We start from the raw sequence: 15,374 nt of genomic DNA, 5'->3' as shown, positions 1-15,374 counted from the left end.
TAATAGGGGCTATGACCCACCTGAAATTCTATAGCCAATTTCACAGGTATATGTATATATGGGGTATTTTTGTGCTTTTGTTTTGTGGGGTGTGTGTGTGTGTGTGTGTGTGTGTGTGTGTGTGTGTTAGAAAAGCTAACTTATTTATCAAGGAATCCTTGTTCCCTTCGCCTTGAGAGTTGTTCAAGGGAAAGAATAAGAACAATCACTGATAGAGTCTTAGGAATTTTTAATTTGCTCTAGGTCTCTAACTTTTTGTATGACCTTAAAAAAGTCTCTTGCATTCCCTGGGCCTCAGAGTCTTCATCTGTAAAATGGAAACAATAATTTACAACTTTTAGAATTATTGGAAGGATTACATTTGGTACAAAAGCCAGCACAATGCCTGCCTTGGTTGACGTTGAATAAATGGCAGCTACTGGTATTGAGTTAGTTTGGGTTCCTCCAGAAACAGACCTCTAGACAGGGGTTGAGTATGACTATTTTATTTAGGACGTGACCTAGAAAATGTCAGTAGAAGAGTGGAAATTGAAAAAAGAAAGGGTCCCAGCCAGAGTGGCTCAGTTGGTTGAGCATCATCCTGTGAACCAAAAGATTGCCAGTTAGATTCCTCGTCGGGGCACACACCTGGGTTGAGGGTGCTATGCCTGATTGGGGCACGTACAGAAGGCAACCAATCCATGTTCTCTCTAATCAATCTCTCTCTCTCTCTTTCTCTTTCTCTCTCTCTCCTTCCTCTCTCTAAGCATGTCCTTGGGTGAGAATGTTAGAATTAGGAAAAAACAAAGGAAATAAAGGGAAAGAATCCAAAGAAGGGCATGTTATCAAGTGAGTGTTTTCAGTTGCAGCTCCTCCCACTGGGATCTCTTGGAGAAGGTATGAAGCGCGCCCTGAATTGGCGCCCCCAGGGGTGAGGAGGTGGAGTATTTATTCACCTACTCGCCATCTATCATTGACTGAAGGCTTCCAGGGACATTAACTCTCCAGCACAACTGGCTCCCTTGGCCAGGAAGCACACTCAGGCATGAAGTCCCAGGTGTTCACAGTAGCAACTGAGTTGTACAAAGGTGACTTCTCAAGAGATAATAGCGGGGCAATGACAGTGACTGCCACAGTGACTAATACGAGCCTTCCCCTGTCCCCACCATCAGCACTGATGGATTCCGCACTCCCATCCTGTTAGCCCTTAGCTTGTCCCCTTGCCCTAGCTCTGCGCTGGACTAGCATCACGGTATTGTGAGCGTGCTTACTTGTCTCTCCAAGAGAACTGGCAGCTTTCTGAAGGCAGGAGCTGTATCAACCCTACCTCTCTGATACCGGAATTCGACATGACAGCTGACACAACATGGAAAATATCTTGTCCGTGTTTTTAATGAATGAACTGCCCGCCGTGTGGCCGTTTGCAGGTTTCCGATGACCCCACACTGCTGGAGGGGCGGCACGATTAGGAATTCTGCACACTCGGTGGCAGATTTATGCCCCCTCTGCTTCTTTGGCAGGTGCCTTTATCACAGCATGCACGGTTCCTGGATCATTTTCCAGGGGATTCATGTCTCAATATTATAATCTCCAAAGTGATGATATTAGAAATTCAGTTTTAAAAAGGAACTGTTTAGGGTGTCAGCATGTGATGATAATCATCTGGGTGGACCCCCCCATTCTTCTTGAACTGCAATAGTAAGCTCCTTTCCACTTCAATACAAAGAATGAGGAGAATATGGACTATTTATGCATCCCCCCCACCCATCCTCATCTCCCATCCCTATACTGCCAGCACATGGGGAGCGTACTCTGCTCCCCAGAGCCCATGCCTGAATAAGCCTGATTGCTTTCCTGTATTTCTATATAAAACCTTAAATATTCATCACGCCATCAAATTAAATGGGATTCTTCGGCTGTCATTCTTTTCAACACACTGAGTTATTTTCTTTGGTACCTGTCCTACCAGCATTTGAAGCCCCCAGAGACTAGGCATTTCTCTAACATTGTCCCCTATTAGCTCAGCTCCCAATCAATTGAGAGGATGCTAATGAAAACAGAAGGTCAAGGCTTGTTGCGGAGGCCAGGGGATCAGGCCAGGGGATCAGGCCAGGGGTTAGGGGGCAGCAGGGAAAGTTCAGCCATTTCATGTAGCTCAGAGAAGGTTTGCGGGTGAAAGGACAGGCGGAAGTAGACACATGGAGTGGGTCAAAGGGGGAAATCGGAACCACCCAACAGGTGTATGCTGGCCTTCCTTTTTCCCTCTTCACCAAGTTTAAGGGCTGAGTGCAGGATTTCAATATTCTCGGGTCAGAAACAGGGAGCTACCTGGTAGGTGAGAGGACATTTTGAAGGCCCTTTTAGCCCCTCAAGTCATTAAGTTTCTTTGTGTGGCAGTGATAGCAGCTTAACAGGAAATGCCCTGGGGACCCTGCTGGAGAAATTGAGGGGGGAATGGGAATATGCAAATCCAACGGAATATTATGTATAGCATTGTGTTAACTTTCAATGCAATACATTGTATTTTAATCTACTGCCTCTGCCTGTGCGGTCCCTTAACAAGGGAATCCATCAGCGAGCAGCCAGTCATGTGCGGGAGCATGAGTCCCCCATCTCCCCGCCGCAGCCATTTATAATCAGCCTGAAGTTGGATAACATGCCGCGGGAGAGAGCCCCTAGCTGCTGCTGCTGCTGCTGCTGCTGCTGCTGCGAGGATCTGAGCGCTGCCTGGCGTCCTGGAGGGGCTGGGGCACCACAGATCCTCTCTGGAGAGCAGCCCACCGTCCTATAATTCACTGCAGTGGCAGATGCAGAGTATGCCCAGCTGCAGGCCAGCGCGCTTCTTCAGGACCACGCGGTGCTGGACAGCGCACTGCGCACTCAGGAAAGTGGAATGTATCACCCAGACCAGGAAGATTACCGGGACAGTGGGGAAAGCCTGGGTGATGTGTCCCCAGCAGGAGGACCAGGTCGCAGCATGGGGTTTGGGTAAGACCCATCTCCTCACCGGGCCTCTGCTTTTCTTATAAAGTGAGGATTTGTTCCACATGTTGTCAAAAGACCCCCAGCGCCCTGATTGCATGAATCAGCTGCTTGTACGCGCGATAGATGGCCATAGAACAGTGGTTCTAAGGCTGCTGGCCATCAGTGTCACTGGAAGGAGATAAAACGCATATTCTTGGGCCCAGCTGTGGTGTGTTGAGTCAGTAGGCCTGGGAGAATGTGTATTTTTTGTAGGGATTGGCTCTAGAGTTAAGCTTCAGATTGACCTGGGGCATAGCCACAAACAAGTCCCAGGTTAGAGGGCAGAGCCCTCTTAGCATAACTAAACTTGACCTTATGGCGGCCCCCTAGATTCTTCCTATGTAGCTAATGGGCTGTGGGAGATGCAGCAAGTGCGCCAAAACAAGTGAAACTTATAGAACATTGTAACTATGTTGACCACTACCTTGTTTTTCTCTGACTATAAAATAAAGCCTCAGCTGGATCCTTCTCTGTGGCCTCATCCAGGCACAGGAGATCCACTGAGCCCCAGCTGTATTCTCTTTGTCTTTTCTTTAACCCTTCACCGCCCCTTCTCAAGCTCACTGAACCCTGGGCTGTGCTGGCATGGCACAATTTTTAACATGCCATCCTGGTTCACTCTGGCACTAGTCAGAGAAATTTGAGAAATACTGCATTGGAACATCTGATTTTTTGACTTCCTGAACTCTCCACTATGACTTCTCTGCTCTTGCACCTCCCATCCTCAGATCTGAGCAACACACACATATACATGCCAGCATCCCTGTGCACAAATTAGTTATTTATTCCCCAAAATTTAAAAAATGTGTTTTTATTTATTTTTAGAGAGAGGAAGGAAGAAGGATAGAGAGATAGAAACATCCACGAGAGAGAAATATCATCGATTTTCTGCCTCCTGCACTGTCTGCCCCTACTGGGAAGCAAGCCTGTAAACCAAGCCTGTCACTGGGCATGGAACCAGCGACCTCTTGGTTCATGGATCAACCCTCAACACTGAGCCACACCAGCTGGGCCCAACACTTTCTAAGCACTCATTATGTCCCAGGAAGATCTCAGTTCATCACAGATGAACAATCCATAAGTAAAGGCAGTTGTTCTCAGAAAGGTCCCAGTCTCCCAGGGAAGACAGACAGGTGGATAGCTAACTATAACACAGAGTGATAAGGGCCCCAGGAAGGGTGTGTAGTGGAGTGTGGTGGAAGCACAGCTGTGTAGGCTCGTGCTGAGTGCTCAGACAATGGGGCAGATGGCTGCCCCTTTGGGCACAGAGCCTCCTGCTTGGGTTTTTCACGTGCAGCCTCTTCAGTGTCCTGGAGGGCTCCCCATCTGTGTGCACAGAGCACACCACCAAGGAGTGGTCAATGCTCTGCTCACTCATCAGGGAGCCTCAGGGGACAACTGGCTTGTGGAGAGGGCTTCCTGCATCTGGTCTTCTTTTAATCCTCTTCTGTTCTTGAGTTTCCTCTTCGCTCAAGGTTCTTCCTCTCTCCCTACTTATCCACATGTCTCTACTTTGTGGCCTCCTCCCAACAAAGAGTCTCCTTTCCCCCTGGCTCTATTCCTTTCCCCTAGCTGCCAGATGCCATCTGTGCTGAGGGTGGTTTGTAGTTGCTGCTGGTGAGGGAGGTGCTTGAAGAGATGGAGTTGGATTGTCTATCACAACACATTATGTGAGGGTGGGATGAGGTTTGACTCCAGCACAGTGACGCTCGGGGGAGCTTGGTGCTGGGGTGGTAAAATTGGCAAAGTGGGCTTCATGTAGCAATCAGAGTTCCTAATAGTAGCTGCAACCAAACTGGCTCAGCATGGGTCACAGCTCCCTCTTGCCCAGAAGTCTATACACAAGACTCCTTCCCTCATTGGCAGATACTGAGTCTTTTTATTCTGTACTCCTATTGTTTGTCTTGCATTCTGTCCTTTGCCACCCACCGCTTAGTTGCCATTACCATTCTTCTCTTTTTTCGTGAACCTGATGCTTTGGACATCATTCTCAATACTGTGCACTCTACAGCCATATCCACTTCTGAATACCCATCCTTCCCTTCCATCCTTCTTTGATGGAGGCCCTCTTATCGGTTCTTCCATGGCGGCCACCACTTTCCTAAGGTCCGTACAATTCCATGCATGGGATTAGAAATCACAAGAATCCTTTATCTTTACTCTGACAATGTTTTATTAAAGTGATTCTCTCACCCCCTGCATGAACCTGATCTCCAAGTCATGCCAGGTTTCCCAATGATGTCCATATTTTTATGCCACATCCCTGCTTCCATAAAGAAAGTTTGAAATATATTTATGTGCCTGTTTCAGTTCTAAGCAAAGTTTATGACATGATCCCTGTACATGTAGTATTAAGGATCCCTAATTTTTCCCAGATCATGACTCATGCTTGGATTTCTTTCTGGGACTGTCCTAGAACATGATTCCCAACTTTGGTGGTTTCTTCTCCTGGAGTCTTTCTTATTTTCCTTATTAGAATAATCTGGTTTGATATCTGATGCTCCAAAGCAGAAGTCTCATCTAAAATCACGATATGCTGACCTCCTCACCCCACTCAGTGTACTCCCATGACCACAGACACACACTGTCATGTCCCATCACCCTGGTGGCCTCCAAGGAGATAGGAACTGGTCCCTATGTAGCTCCCTTCCTATGCTATAACATGACAATTTAGTGGAGGAATTAGACATGTTCCCATCAGTTCTCCTAGGCCCAGCCCACCTGGTTCTTCTTTGGCCCACTTGTCCATTACATTTAATCAACATGACAGCTCTCCAAGATAAGCATTTGTGTTCCTTTGCTGCAGGCGTAGGAGTGGAAGCTCACAGAGGTTGAATCATTTGTCCATAGTAACTAGTGGGGCTGAGATTATAACAGGCTATCAGCCTTCTTAATTTAGAAAAGAATCTCAGAATGGGTGAGCTATTATCTTTAGAGGAAGGGAGAGTCAGGCATTCAAAGTAAAAACTTTCCCTTCTAGCCCTCCCCAGATGGATGGTTCTTCTCGCTTGTGGTTTGGCCAAAGACAGTCATAGACCTTTTGGGACATTAAATACGCATGGCGGTGCATCAGGGCCTTGCCCATATCCCCCTACCACTCACTGTTCTGTGCTGCTGAGTCTCTTATTGCAAGCACCTGAACCTCCCTGCCTGAGGGCTTCCTCCAGCAGCGAGAACATGCCTCGCACCTGAGAGGCTGGAAATGCTAACTCCCCGAGAGAAGATCCAAATCAATGACACATAAGAATTTGGTTGTTAATTACTTCGTCACCTCCCATGAGGGACAACTCTGTCCCACAGTGTCTCCCAAAAGATCCCCGTGGGATTGAACCCCAGTTGTCCACACTGGCTGATTACTTACAGACCTTGGGTTGGCTCTTTTCCTGTCCTACTTCCTCATTCTGCTACTGGTACTTTCTGGACTCACCTCCTAAATAAACGAACTACTTGCACTTAAATCCTAGACTCAGTGTCTGCTTTTGGGGAAGCCAGGCTAAGACAATCTCCGTGGAAGCTTAGAGGTCATCTGGCTCAAACATCTCATGAATAATTTAGCTCCCAGAGTGGGAGGTGGCCTGTACAAGGTTACACCTGTCAGAGCAGGCCGAGAGCCCCAGATGTCTCTAGCTCAGTCCTGCTCCCATTCCATCCTGGGATCCCCTCCTGCAACCCCTGTCAGCCACATCTCACTGGAAATGCACCACCAGGAACTGGTGAAACTGGTTGGGGAATGGGGTAGGTGGGGGTAGGGAAAGAGTGAATGAGGGCAGAAAAACTCGCAGTCCAAAAATCCCTTTATGATTCACCCATGTACTTTGTCTGTCAACAGTTTTACTCCACTCTGTCCATCTGCCAGCTGGGCAGCCCTGACCCAGATTAATTACATAGTTCTCCTGAAACTTTGGGACCAGAAAGGTTAAAACAGCTTTGCATGCCTGTCCTAACAGGCCCTTTTCAAGCAGCTGCTGGCCTTGGTGCTGAATTTGCCGCTGGCCGCAGCTGAACTAGACGAGGCTGTTGGAGGTTAGAGGCTCAGAACACTATCAGAGCGAGGCATATACTTTTCACCTGCCTGGTGGTACAGGTGGGGGATGTGAGGCCCAGAGGATGGATGGGTGTGTTCCATTCGCATGATTACGCCTGCTATTTAGGAAAATCAAATCTGACTTGGCTGTGATTACCTGTGCCAATGGAAGGGAAGGCAAAGCTCATAGATTTCCAAATGTCACGTAATACAAGTAATTTCTACTTTGAGTGTAGATTGATTTTGAATTTTGAGGAGAGGAAAGTATTTGCAGGTGTACCTTTGTAGTCATGTTGAGCCCTGCTGAACTAGACAAGAGAGAGAGAAAGGTGGAGAAGGAAGGGAGAAAAGCCTAGGGTTAAGGATGCCCTGCGGACAGTCTACATGGGGTAAACTACATCCACTCCACTAGTACAAACATATTTCCTTCACTAGTTTTCACAACAGTTTCCTTCACACACACACACACACACACACACACACACACACACACACACACAGCATGGCTTTAAGGTATAACTCCCAAAGAGCATTGTACCCACCACCTCTTTCCAGAATCTCCAGCATCCCATCTCTTTGCCAATCTGTTACTGCATGCATTCTGAAATCCCTCATCTTTTGCCTATCCAACCACCTTCCCTTATTTCTCTGCTGCTGAGCCCCAGGGAGAAAATGTGCATGCTGAGCTCGGACCAGAGTTTGGATCCCATGCCTCCATCTAGCCCCATATTCCTTCCTGGGGTTTGGGTTTAAATAATGTTCTCTAACTCCCTGCACTGGCTATACTAACCTTTCCCAACATCTATGAAGACCCCTAAACTCCCCCAGTTTGTCTTAGCAGATGACAGGGCTTCCCTGTTAACGATGAAGAATCAGGCTATCAGACATGGATTTCCTCAACCTCATTATAAATCCATCTGCTCTCATAATTATCTATTCCTTCTCTCATAAAGGAGGAAGTGTTTCTTTTTCTGCCCAAGGAAAACCCTCCTATCCATGGTGTGGAGCCTCCATCCTGACTCTGCGAAGAACTTGTCCCATCAACAATGCTCCTCTTCTTATCACCCTCTCCCTACCACTGTGCTTACCTGTCAGCACAGAGCAGGTTCAAGTCCCTGACGTCTTATAAAACCCCCTTCTAGCTAATCATCTCCTTCCTTTAAAAGCCACAACTTCTAAGAGAGTAACCTATACTTGCTATACTCTCTCACCCCATTCATCCCTCAACCCATTGCACTGTGGGTTCCAGACAAATTATTCCACGGAAACCACCTTGTTTAGGGCACAAATAATTTTGTAATTACCACTTCCTGTGAACCCTCCCCCAATAATACTTTTCTTGCTTAATTTCAACTTACTTCACATTTATGAGTACTTTTAAAATCATGCTTCTTCTTTGATGTGTTTGACAACAGTGGTTTTTCTGCTACCTCATAATCACACCTTCTCAGTTTTTTGATAACTCCTTAAATTTTGTTCCTCAGTATCCTGCCCTTGACCCTCACCTCTTACTCTATGCATTTTCCCTGGGTAAACCCACCCATGCCCCTGGGCATTAGTCCTGACTGAATTGCTCCAAATGCATGGCCCAGCACAGCCCTTTCTTCTAACCAAACAATAATATCTCAAGGACCGATGGACACCCCCACTGGATGTCCATAAGCACCTCAAACTCATCCTACGCTCCACAGAAATCATCACCTTTTCACTCAAAGGTGTCTTTCTTTCTTGTTTTATATAGCAAAGAACATGTGTCATCTTGACTCCATCCCTCACCTTCCTGTACTAGTATTCCATAGGCTTTGAATCTGTGGTTACTTAATGTCTAGTCTCATGGCCATCCAATATACCTCATCTATTTGCTGGTTGAGTTTCTCATTTCATTTTTAGATGCTGGTGTGTGTGTGTGTGTGTGTGTGTGTGTGTGTGTGTGTCTGCTCTTGTATTATTCTTAGTAAAATGAAATTCTAGGCAGGGAGGGGTCAAGTGACCATCAGTCATTTACACTTTAGTGCAAACAAGTTTTTTGAAAAATAAATGAGTTGAAGAGAAGGCTTGAGTGCCTTAGATAGCAGCTAAATGAAGAGCACAGGGGCTCTCCCAGGCACAGAACCAGCTGGAGCACTTAAGCCAAACTCTGCCAACTTTTCAATTTTCTTACATCTTTGACGTGCAGTGTTCACTAGCTTCCAATTACATGAAGCTAGCTTCAATTACATGAAGCTTGTTATTGCTTCACATCTATCTCAGAGCTGACCCAGTCTCACATTGACTTGTACTTGGGGATATCTGAAAAGATTTTGGATAGTGTTATCTGGCCTCCAAACATAAGCGCACTCCTCTCTCTCTCTCCTGTACTTTCTTTCTTGCTACTTAGTTAGAATATAATTAAATTTGAGTTGTGGCCAAAGCCTATTTGTGAGACAAGCATTTGGTTAGTGATATCGAGCCAACCAGGTGAAAAAAAAACAGCAAAACTTCAAAAGGCCAATAATCATCTTGTGATTGAAATTCAGTCCTTCTCTTCTCATCCTCTCTCCTATTAACTTGGACAAGTGCTGTAATCCCTCCCGGGACCCTCAGCTCATCGCAATTCACAGATGAGTATAAGTGTGTCTATGTGCCACAGCAGAGAAGGGAGGGTCATGCATGAGCTCCGCAATCATAGGTGAGGAGATCTACTCTAGTTTAAGAACCGCTTCCAGGAGATTAGAAGAGGCCAGTGTTAGCTGAGTTAGGGGTTAGGGCAGTGGTTGGCAAACTCATTAGTCAACAGAGCCAAATATCAACAGTACAACGATTGAAATTTCTTTTGAGAGCCACATTTTTAAAACTTAAACCATATAGGTAGGCACATTGCTATTAACTTAATTAGGGTACTCCTAAGGCTTAGGAAGGGCCACACTCAAGGGGCCAAAGAGCCGCATGTGGCTCGCGAGCCGCAGCTTGCCGACCACGGGGTTAGGGGATTGGGATAAAAACAATAGTGGAAGGAAGATGATGAAGCAGAAATGAAGGGGTGTTTAGGACATCAAATCCTGGAATCTGGGGATAAAAAATAAGAAAAAAATTCAAATTAAGAGTCAGAGAGAAGGTCTTTGAGGATCATTCATTCAGGAAACAACAGATTCTTAAGGTTGCAAATGATCTCAAGTGGCATCTATCCTAACAACCCTTCTCCATTTTACTGACATGGACACTGAGACCCAAGAAGGGCAAGACTTACCCATGATCACTCAGTGCTGTTCAATCACTCAGCACATAGACTGATCAATCAATCAATCCCTGCCCTGCGCAGTGCCGGACGCTCCGGGGCTTCTGAGAAGTATCGAGGCTCGGTGCCCTCCTTCCTGGGAAGGGGCGCCTGACTGACAATGAACACACCTCTCCCAGCAGCCTGCAGCCTCGCCGCGCTGTGGCCAGCAGCACACCTGCTCTAGCTTAGCTGTGAGCCTGGCCCTTCCACCCCCAGCTCTGCCAAGGATCTTCTCGGGGTGTTCACCGAGGGTGGCAGGGGATAGGTAGGAGTGTGTGTGTGTGCGTGTGTGTGTGTTTGCATGAATATGCCTCTCGTTACCTTTCAATACCAGAGAGAAAGGATCTTCAGGATGACTGTTACTTTGAGTTGGCCATAACTCTGCTGCCCTTCCTGGCTGTGGCCAGCTCTTTATAACTCTCCTCTGTGGGCATGTCAGGTAGTTCTCCACTACCCGTGGGCTGTCTGCAGGCCCTAGAAGGCAGGAGTGATGCTAGTGCTTCCCTTGGATGCCCAACATTCCCAGTTGAGGATATAGATTTTCTATATGCATTTTTTGGCTGGCTGGCTGGATATATAATGGGAACTGGAGGAAATGGAAGCCCATAGTAATGAAATAACCTACCCAAGGTCTCACAGTTTTGGGCAGAGACTGAAATGCAAACCTTCTGACTCCCGGCTCAGTGCTCCACTTGGCCTCCACAGCACTTGAAAAACAGAGGCAGATAGAGGGTGACCAGAGCATGCCTGGCTTCTTGGTTAAAGCCTTCTCAATGCCCTTTCATGAAGTCCCTTAGTCCTTAAGAACAAAACTAGTCAAATCGAGACTTTAAAGATCTGGACTCTGATGTGGGGTATACACGTCACATTGCCTCTTTCAGCCTCAGTCCCCTTATTTGTTGAACAGGTTATATTTGACTGTATGGCATTGAAGGGAAGTTGAGCCCTGATATTTTAAAACTCATTATTCTAGATGCCAATGGGGACCCAAACCCTATTAATTTATTTAATCAATAAAGAACAATAGCGATAATAAAAAATAACCATTATGATTATTATATTTTCCAGCTGGATGGGACATGTTTGGATGGGAGGCTCTTGCTCCCTGTTGCTATTTGGGGAATTCAGAGCTAAATATAGCCCAGTGCCAGGCATCCCAAGCGCCATCATCTCAAATTAGGAAACATATTTGCACCTCCTATCAACAGCCCTGTGGCAGACACACTGCCAACACCAGCAGAGATGCAAGAATCCTGTATGGCTGCCTCCTGGGAGAAGCAGTCCAGATGATCTGTGGGAGACCCTGATGACAGGGTCATGGTGGGTGGGGGTGGGGTGGGCACAGGAATGTATGTGAGAATTGACCCTGGCTTTCAGGAAGACTAGAGCACCTACTATGTACCAGGCTGTGGGCTACGTAATTTATATATGTCACTTCTAGTTCTTATGGCATCTTTGAAAAATAATCTCCCAAGGCCACATAGCTTGTAAGTGACAGAGGAGAGATATGCATCGATGGCTGTCTCATCCCGCGTCCATGTATCATCCACTACACTGTACAGCCTCACCGCAGTGCCTGCCTTCCCTCCTCCCTGAGCACTGGTGGGTGCTGGCTGGGATTCTGACCTAGTGCTGAGTACACAGGTAAACGAGACTCGGTTCTTGCTTCCAAAGACCTCCCAGTTAATGCCCAGCTGATAGCATTAACTGATAATCAAAATACCTACCAATAATGATAAAAATAAATGCAGTGTAGGGGGTCACAGACAGGGGAGGCATGAAAACCCCCAGAAGGAAAGCAAAGTTTGAGTCAAAACATCCAGGTGACCAGCATTTGACGGTCCAGTGAGGCATGTGATGGCCATTGGCCAAAGGAGCTGCAGGGGCAGGGGCAGGGGCAGGGGCAGGGGCAGGGGCAGGGAACTCTGAGAGAGTATCGGGTTTGAGGGACAGTGATGGTGCCGGTGGAGTTGTGTCCCCTCTGCACGATCATCTCCGCTCTCCATGTTGAGTGGCACGCTCAGTGCGCTGAGGGAGAAGAGCCACTTCAGAGCACCCCAAATTAAGGACTTCTTTCCTTCCCACCTCACAAAACCACAGAAGTGTGGAGTCCTAGACCCAAGAGACCTTAAATCCCAGATTCGGGGAGAAACAGAACAGCAACCAAACAAAAATTAGTGTAAGAACCTGGGACCAGAATAACCCCAGAAACCCGGCCCCGTCCCCTTGGCCTCCAAGCTGCTCTCTGCAACCCTGGCTTCTAGCTGGACAGTGTCTCCAGGGAGCTGAGGCTCTTCCCAGTGGACACTGATTGCTGCCTTGGGCTCTGAGCACCTTCCCACCGGGAGGCACCTGGGAGATGGGTGCCAACGCCTCCATTCCTTCCTCCTCTCTTCCTCCTCCTCCTCCTCCTCCTCCTTCTCCTCCTCCTTCTCCCCGTTCATTCTTTTCCTCCTCCCCCTGTTCCATCTTCCTCTGCCCTCCTCCCTACCTACCTTGTCAGTTCTTCTCACCCCTCCACCCTATTACTTCTTCTTTCCTTTGCCTGACCCCTCCCCCCTGCCTTCCCTCCCACTTCTCTCTCCAGCTGTAGCTTCATGATGTCAGAAAATATAAGCAAGCCACTTTGTATGCATTGTTTCTAAACCCAAAGCAATAAAATGCTCCTTTCTTTGGAGGGGAAAGGAAAGCCATCACTCAGGCCTTAGCAGGCAGCACCCCCTTGCCTTCTCCCTGGAGCTCTGTAGGGGCCACTCCTCCATCATGACAAGGCTCCCAGAGCAGCCACTTGGAAACAGCCCTGAGGGCACAGAAGCAGCAGGTTCTGACAGGGCTGTGACCTGACACCATGTCCCCTGCCTGTCACACCCTCCTCCTCTCCCATTGGCATGTGCCAGACTCCTGCCCCTTGGCCAGGGCCCTAGGACAGTCTGCACCATTTCTGCCCAAAGAGGCTTCAAATAGGCTGTGCCCAGCTCAGGGGTGGCTTTCATGACCGGCCAGGACAGGCCCGCCCTCCACCCATCCTGCAACAAACTGCCCATTCTGCAACAAGCCCCCTATCCTGCAACAAGCCCCCTATCCTGCAACAAGCCCCCCATCCTGCAACAAGCCCCCCATCCTGCAACAAGCCCCCCATCCTGCAACAAGCCCCCCGTCCTGCAACAAGCCGCCCGTCCTGCAACAAACTGCCCCTCCTGCAACAAGCCCCCCGTCCTGCAACAAGCCCCCCGTCCTGCAACAAGCCCCCCATCCTGCAACAAGCCCCCCATCCTGCAACAAGCCGCCCGTCCTGCAACAAGCCCCCCATCCTGCAACAAGCCGCCCGTCCTGCAACAAGCCCCCCGTCCTGCAACAAGCCCCCCATCCTGCAACAAGCCGCCCGTCCTGCAACAAGCCCCCCATCCTGCAACAAGCCGCCCGTCCTGCAACAAGCCCCCCGTCCTGCAATAAGCCCCCCATCCTGCAACAAGCCACCCATCCTGCAACAAACTGCCCCTCCTGCAACAAGCCCCCCATCCTGCAACAAGCCCCCCATCCTGCAACAAGCCCCCCGTCCTGCAACAAGCCGCCCGTCCTGCAACAAACTGCCCCTCCTGCAACAAGCCCCCCGTCCTGCAACAAGCCCCCTGTCCTGCAACAAGCCGCCCGTCCTGCAACAAGCCACCATGAGCCTAGAGTTCCTGTCGGAGGGCAGGCAGTCCCTTCAGGGACTCCCTCTGACGGAGTAGACACGGTCCAGGATCTCGGAGCTTTGGGTCTGATGGGGGTGACACAGCCCCGACCCTCAGGAGTTTTCATGTTAGCAGCTGGCACCAGCTCACCCCAGAACTGGAAGACCATGGCGGGGGCAGGGGGGGAGGGGTGATGCAACAGAAAGGACGGGAAGGCACAGGCCTTGGGAGCTGGGTAAGAGCCGATCCCAGCTCCAGCACTCACTGACATCATTTATACACAGGGCCTCCTTTCCTGGCCGCCTGTGTCCCCGGGAGGACATGGCGAGCTGAACTGTCGCTCCCTCTAACGTCAGTGGCCGGGGCTGTGCATACTGGCCTGCGATTGTTGGTGTCTGCTTTGTGGCCACTTCTTTCTGTGCCTCTTTCCTCCCCTGCCCCCGGGACCCAGGTGTCAATCTCTACCCCTCAGACGCTCAGTAACAGCAGTGTCGCTTTGTAGAGGGCCAGCTTCAGGCCAGGCACAGAGCTAGTTGCCTAACAACAACTCAGTCACCACTGTTGGGTTCAGATCCGTTCTCCTTCTGTGACCACTGCCCCGCCATCCCATGCCTGGCGCCGACTGGCTGCACATCCCGGGGGCCTGTTCCCAGGATGTCAGGTCAGTGCGCCCCTGTAACTGAATGCTGAGATTTGTAAACCTGCCCAGAGCAGCCGGCCAACACCGTGGCTCTGGGCCTCTTTCTAGCTTACCCCCCAACTCCTTCAGCCAACGTTCCCTTCAGCCAGTTTATTTCTCAAACCCTCCATTATTGGTCACAAATCCATTTTCCAGAGGGCAGTGCTGGCACACAGAAAGCCTGGGATGCTGGCTCAAGGTCACCGGTGATGGAAAGGGCTGGGGGCCCATGCAGCAGCAGGCAAAGTAGAGGCTCCTGCAAGCCCTGCGCCTCAGAGGGTGTGCTTGCCTGTCCTGCGTGCCAGCCTGGGGGCGGGGGCGGGGTGGGGGGCAGGGGGACGGTGTGCCTGCAGACCTGGTCCAGGCTGCCTGCCGCAGTGGTCACTGCAGAAGCCAGAGAGGCGGGCCTGACACAGAGTCAACATGACTGTCTCGCTCCTGCCAGGGACTCTGAGGAGCTATGAGGCTGGCGGCCAAGCAGAGAGGCCGGTCTGTGAGGATGGCTGGGATGGAAGCCCCTTCTCTGAACTCAGCCCGGAATGCAGAGTGACTAGGCTCCTGGGACTGTGCTGCTCAGACTCCTCGGCTGCAGGCTGGCAGAGTGGGCACAGTGCCCACCACTGTCCCTTCCCCCATCTCCACAAGTCTCAGCTGGAGGCTTCCAGCTCCATGGGCAGGCTCCCGACCCCCTGGGTAAGACAACATCCTCTGTGCCACCTCTGCTTCCCCTGGGGTCCC

The sequence above is a fragment of the Myotis daubentonii genome, chromosome 6 (assembly GCF_963259705.1).
Source record: "Myotis daubentonii chromosome 6, mMyoDau2.1, whole genome shotgun sequence".
In the NCBI taxonomy this organism is placed as follows: Eukaryota; Metazoa; Chordata; class Mammalia; order Chiroptera; family Vespertilionidae; genus Myotis; species Myotis daubentonii.
The sequence above is the reverse complement of the archived record's forward strand: the minus strand, read 5'-3'. Positions refer to the sequence as shown.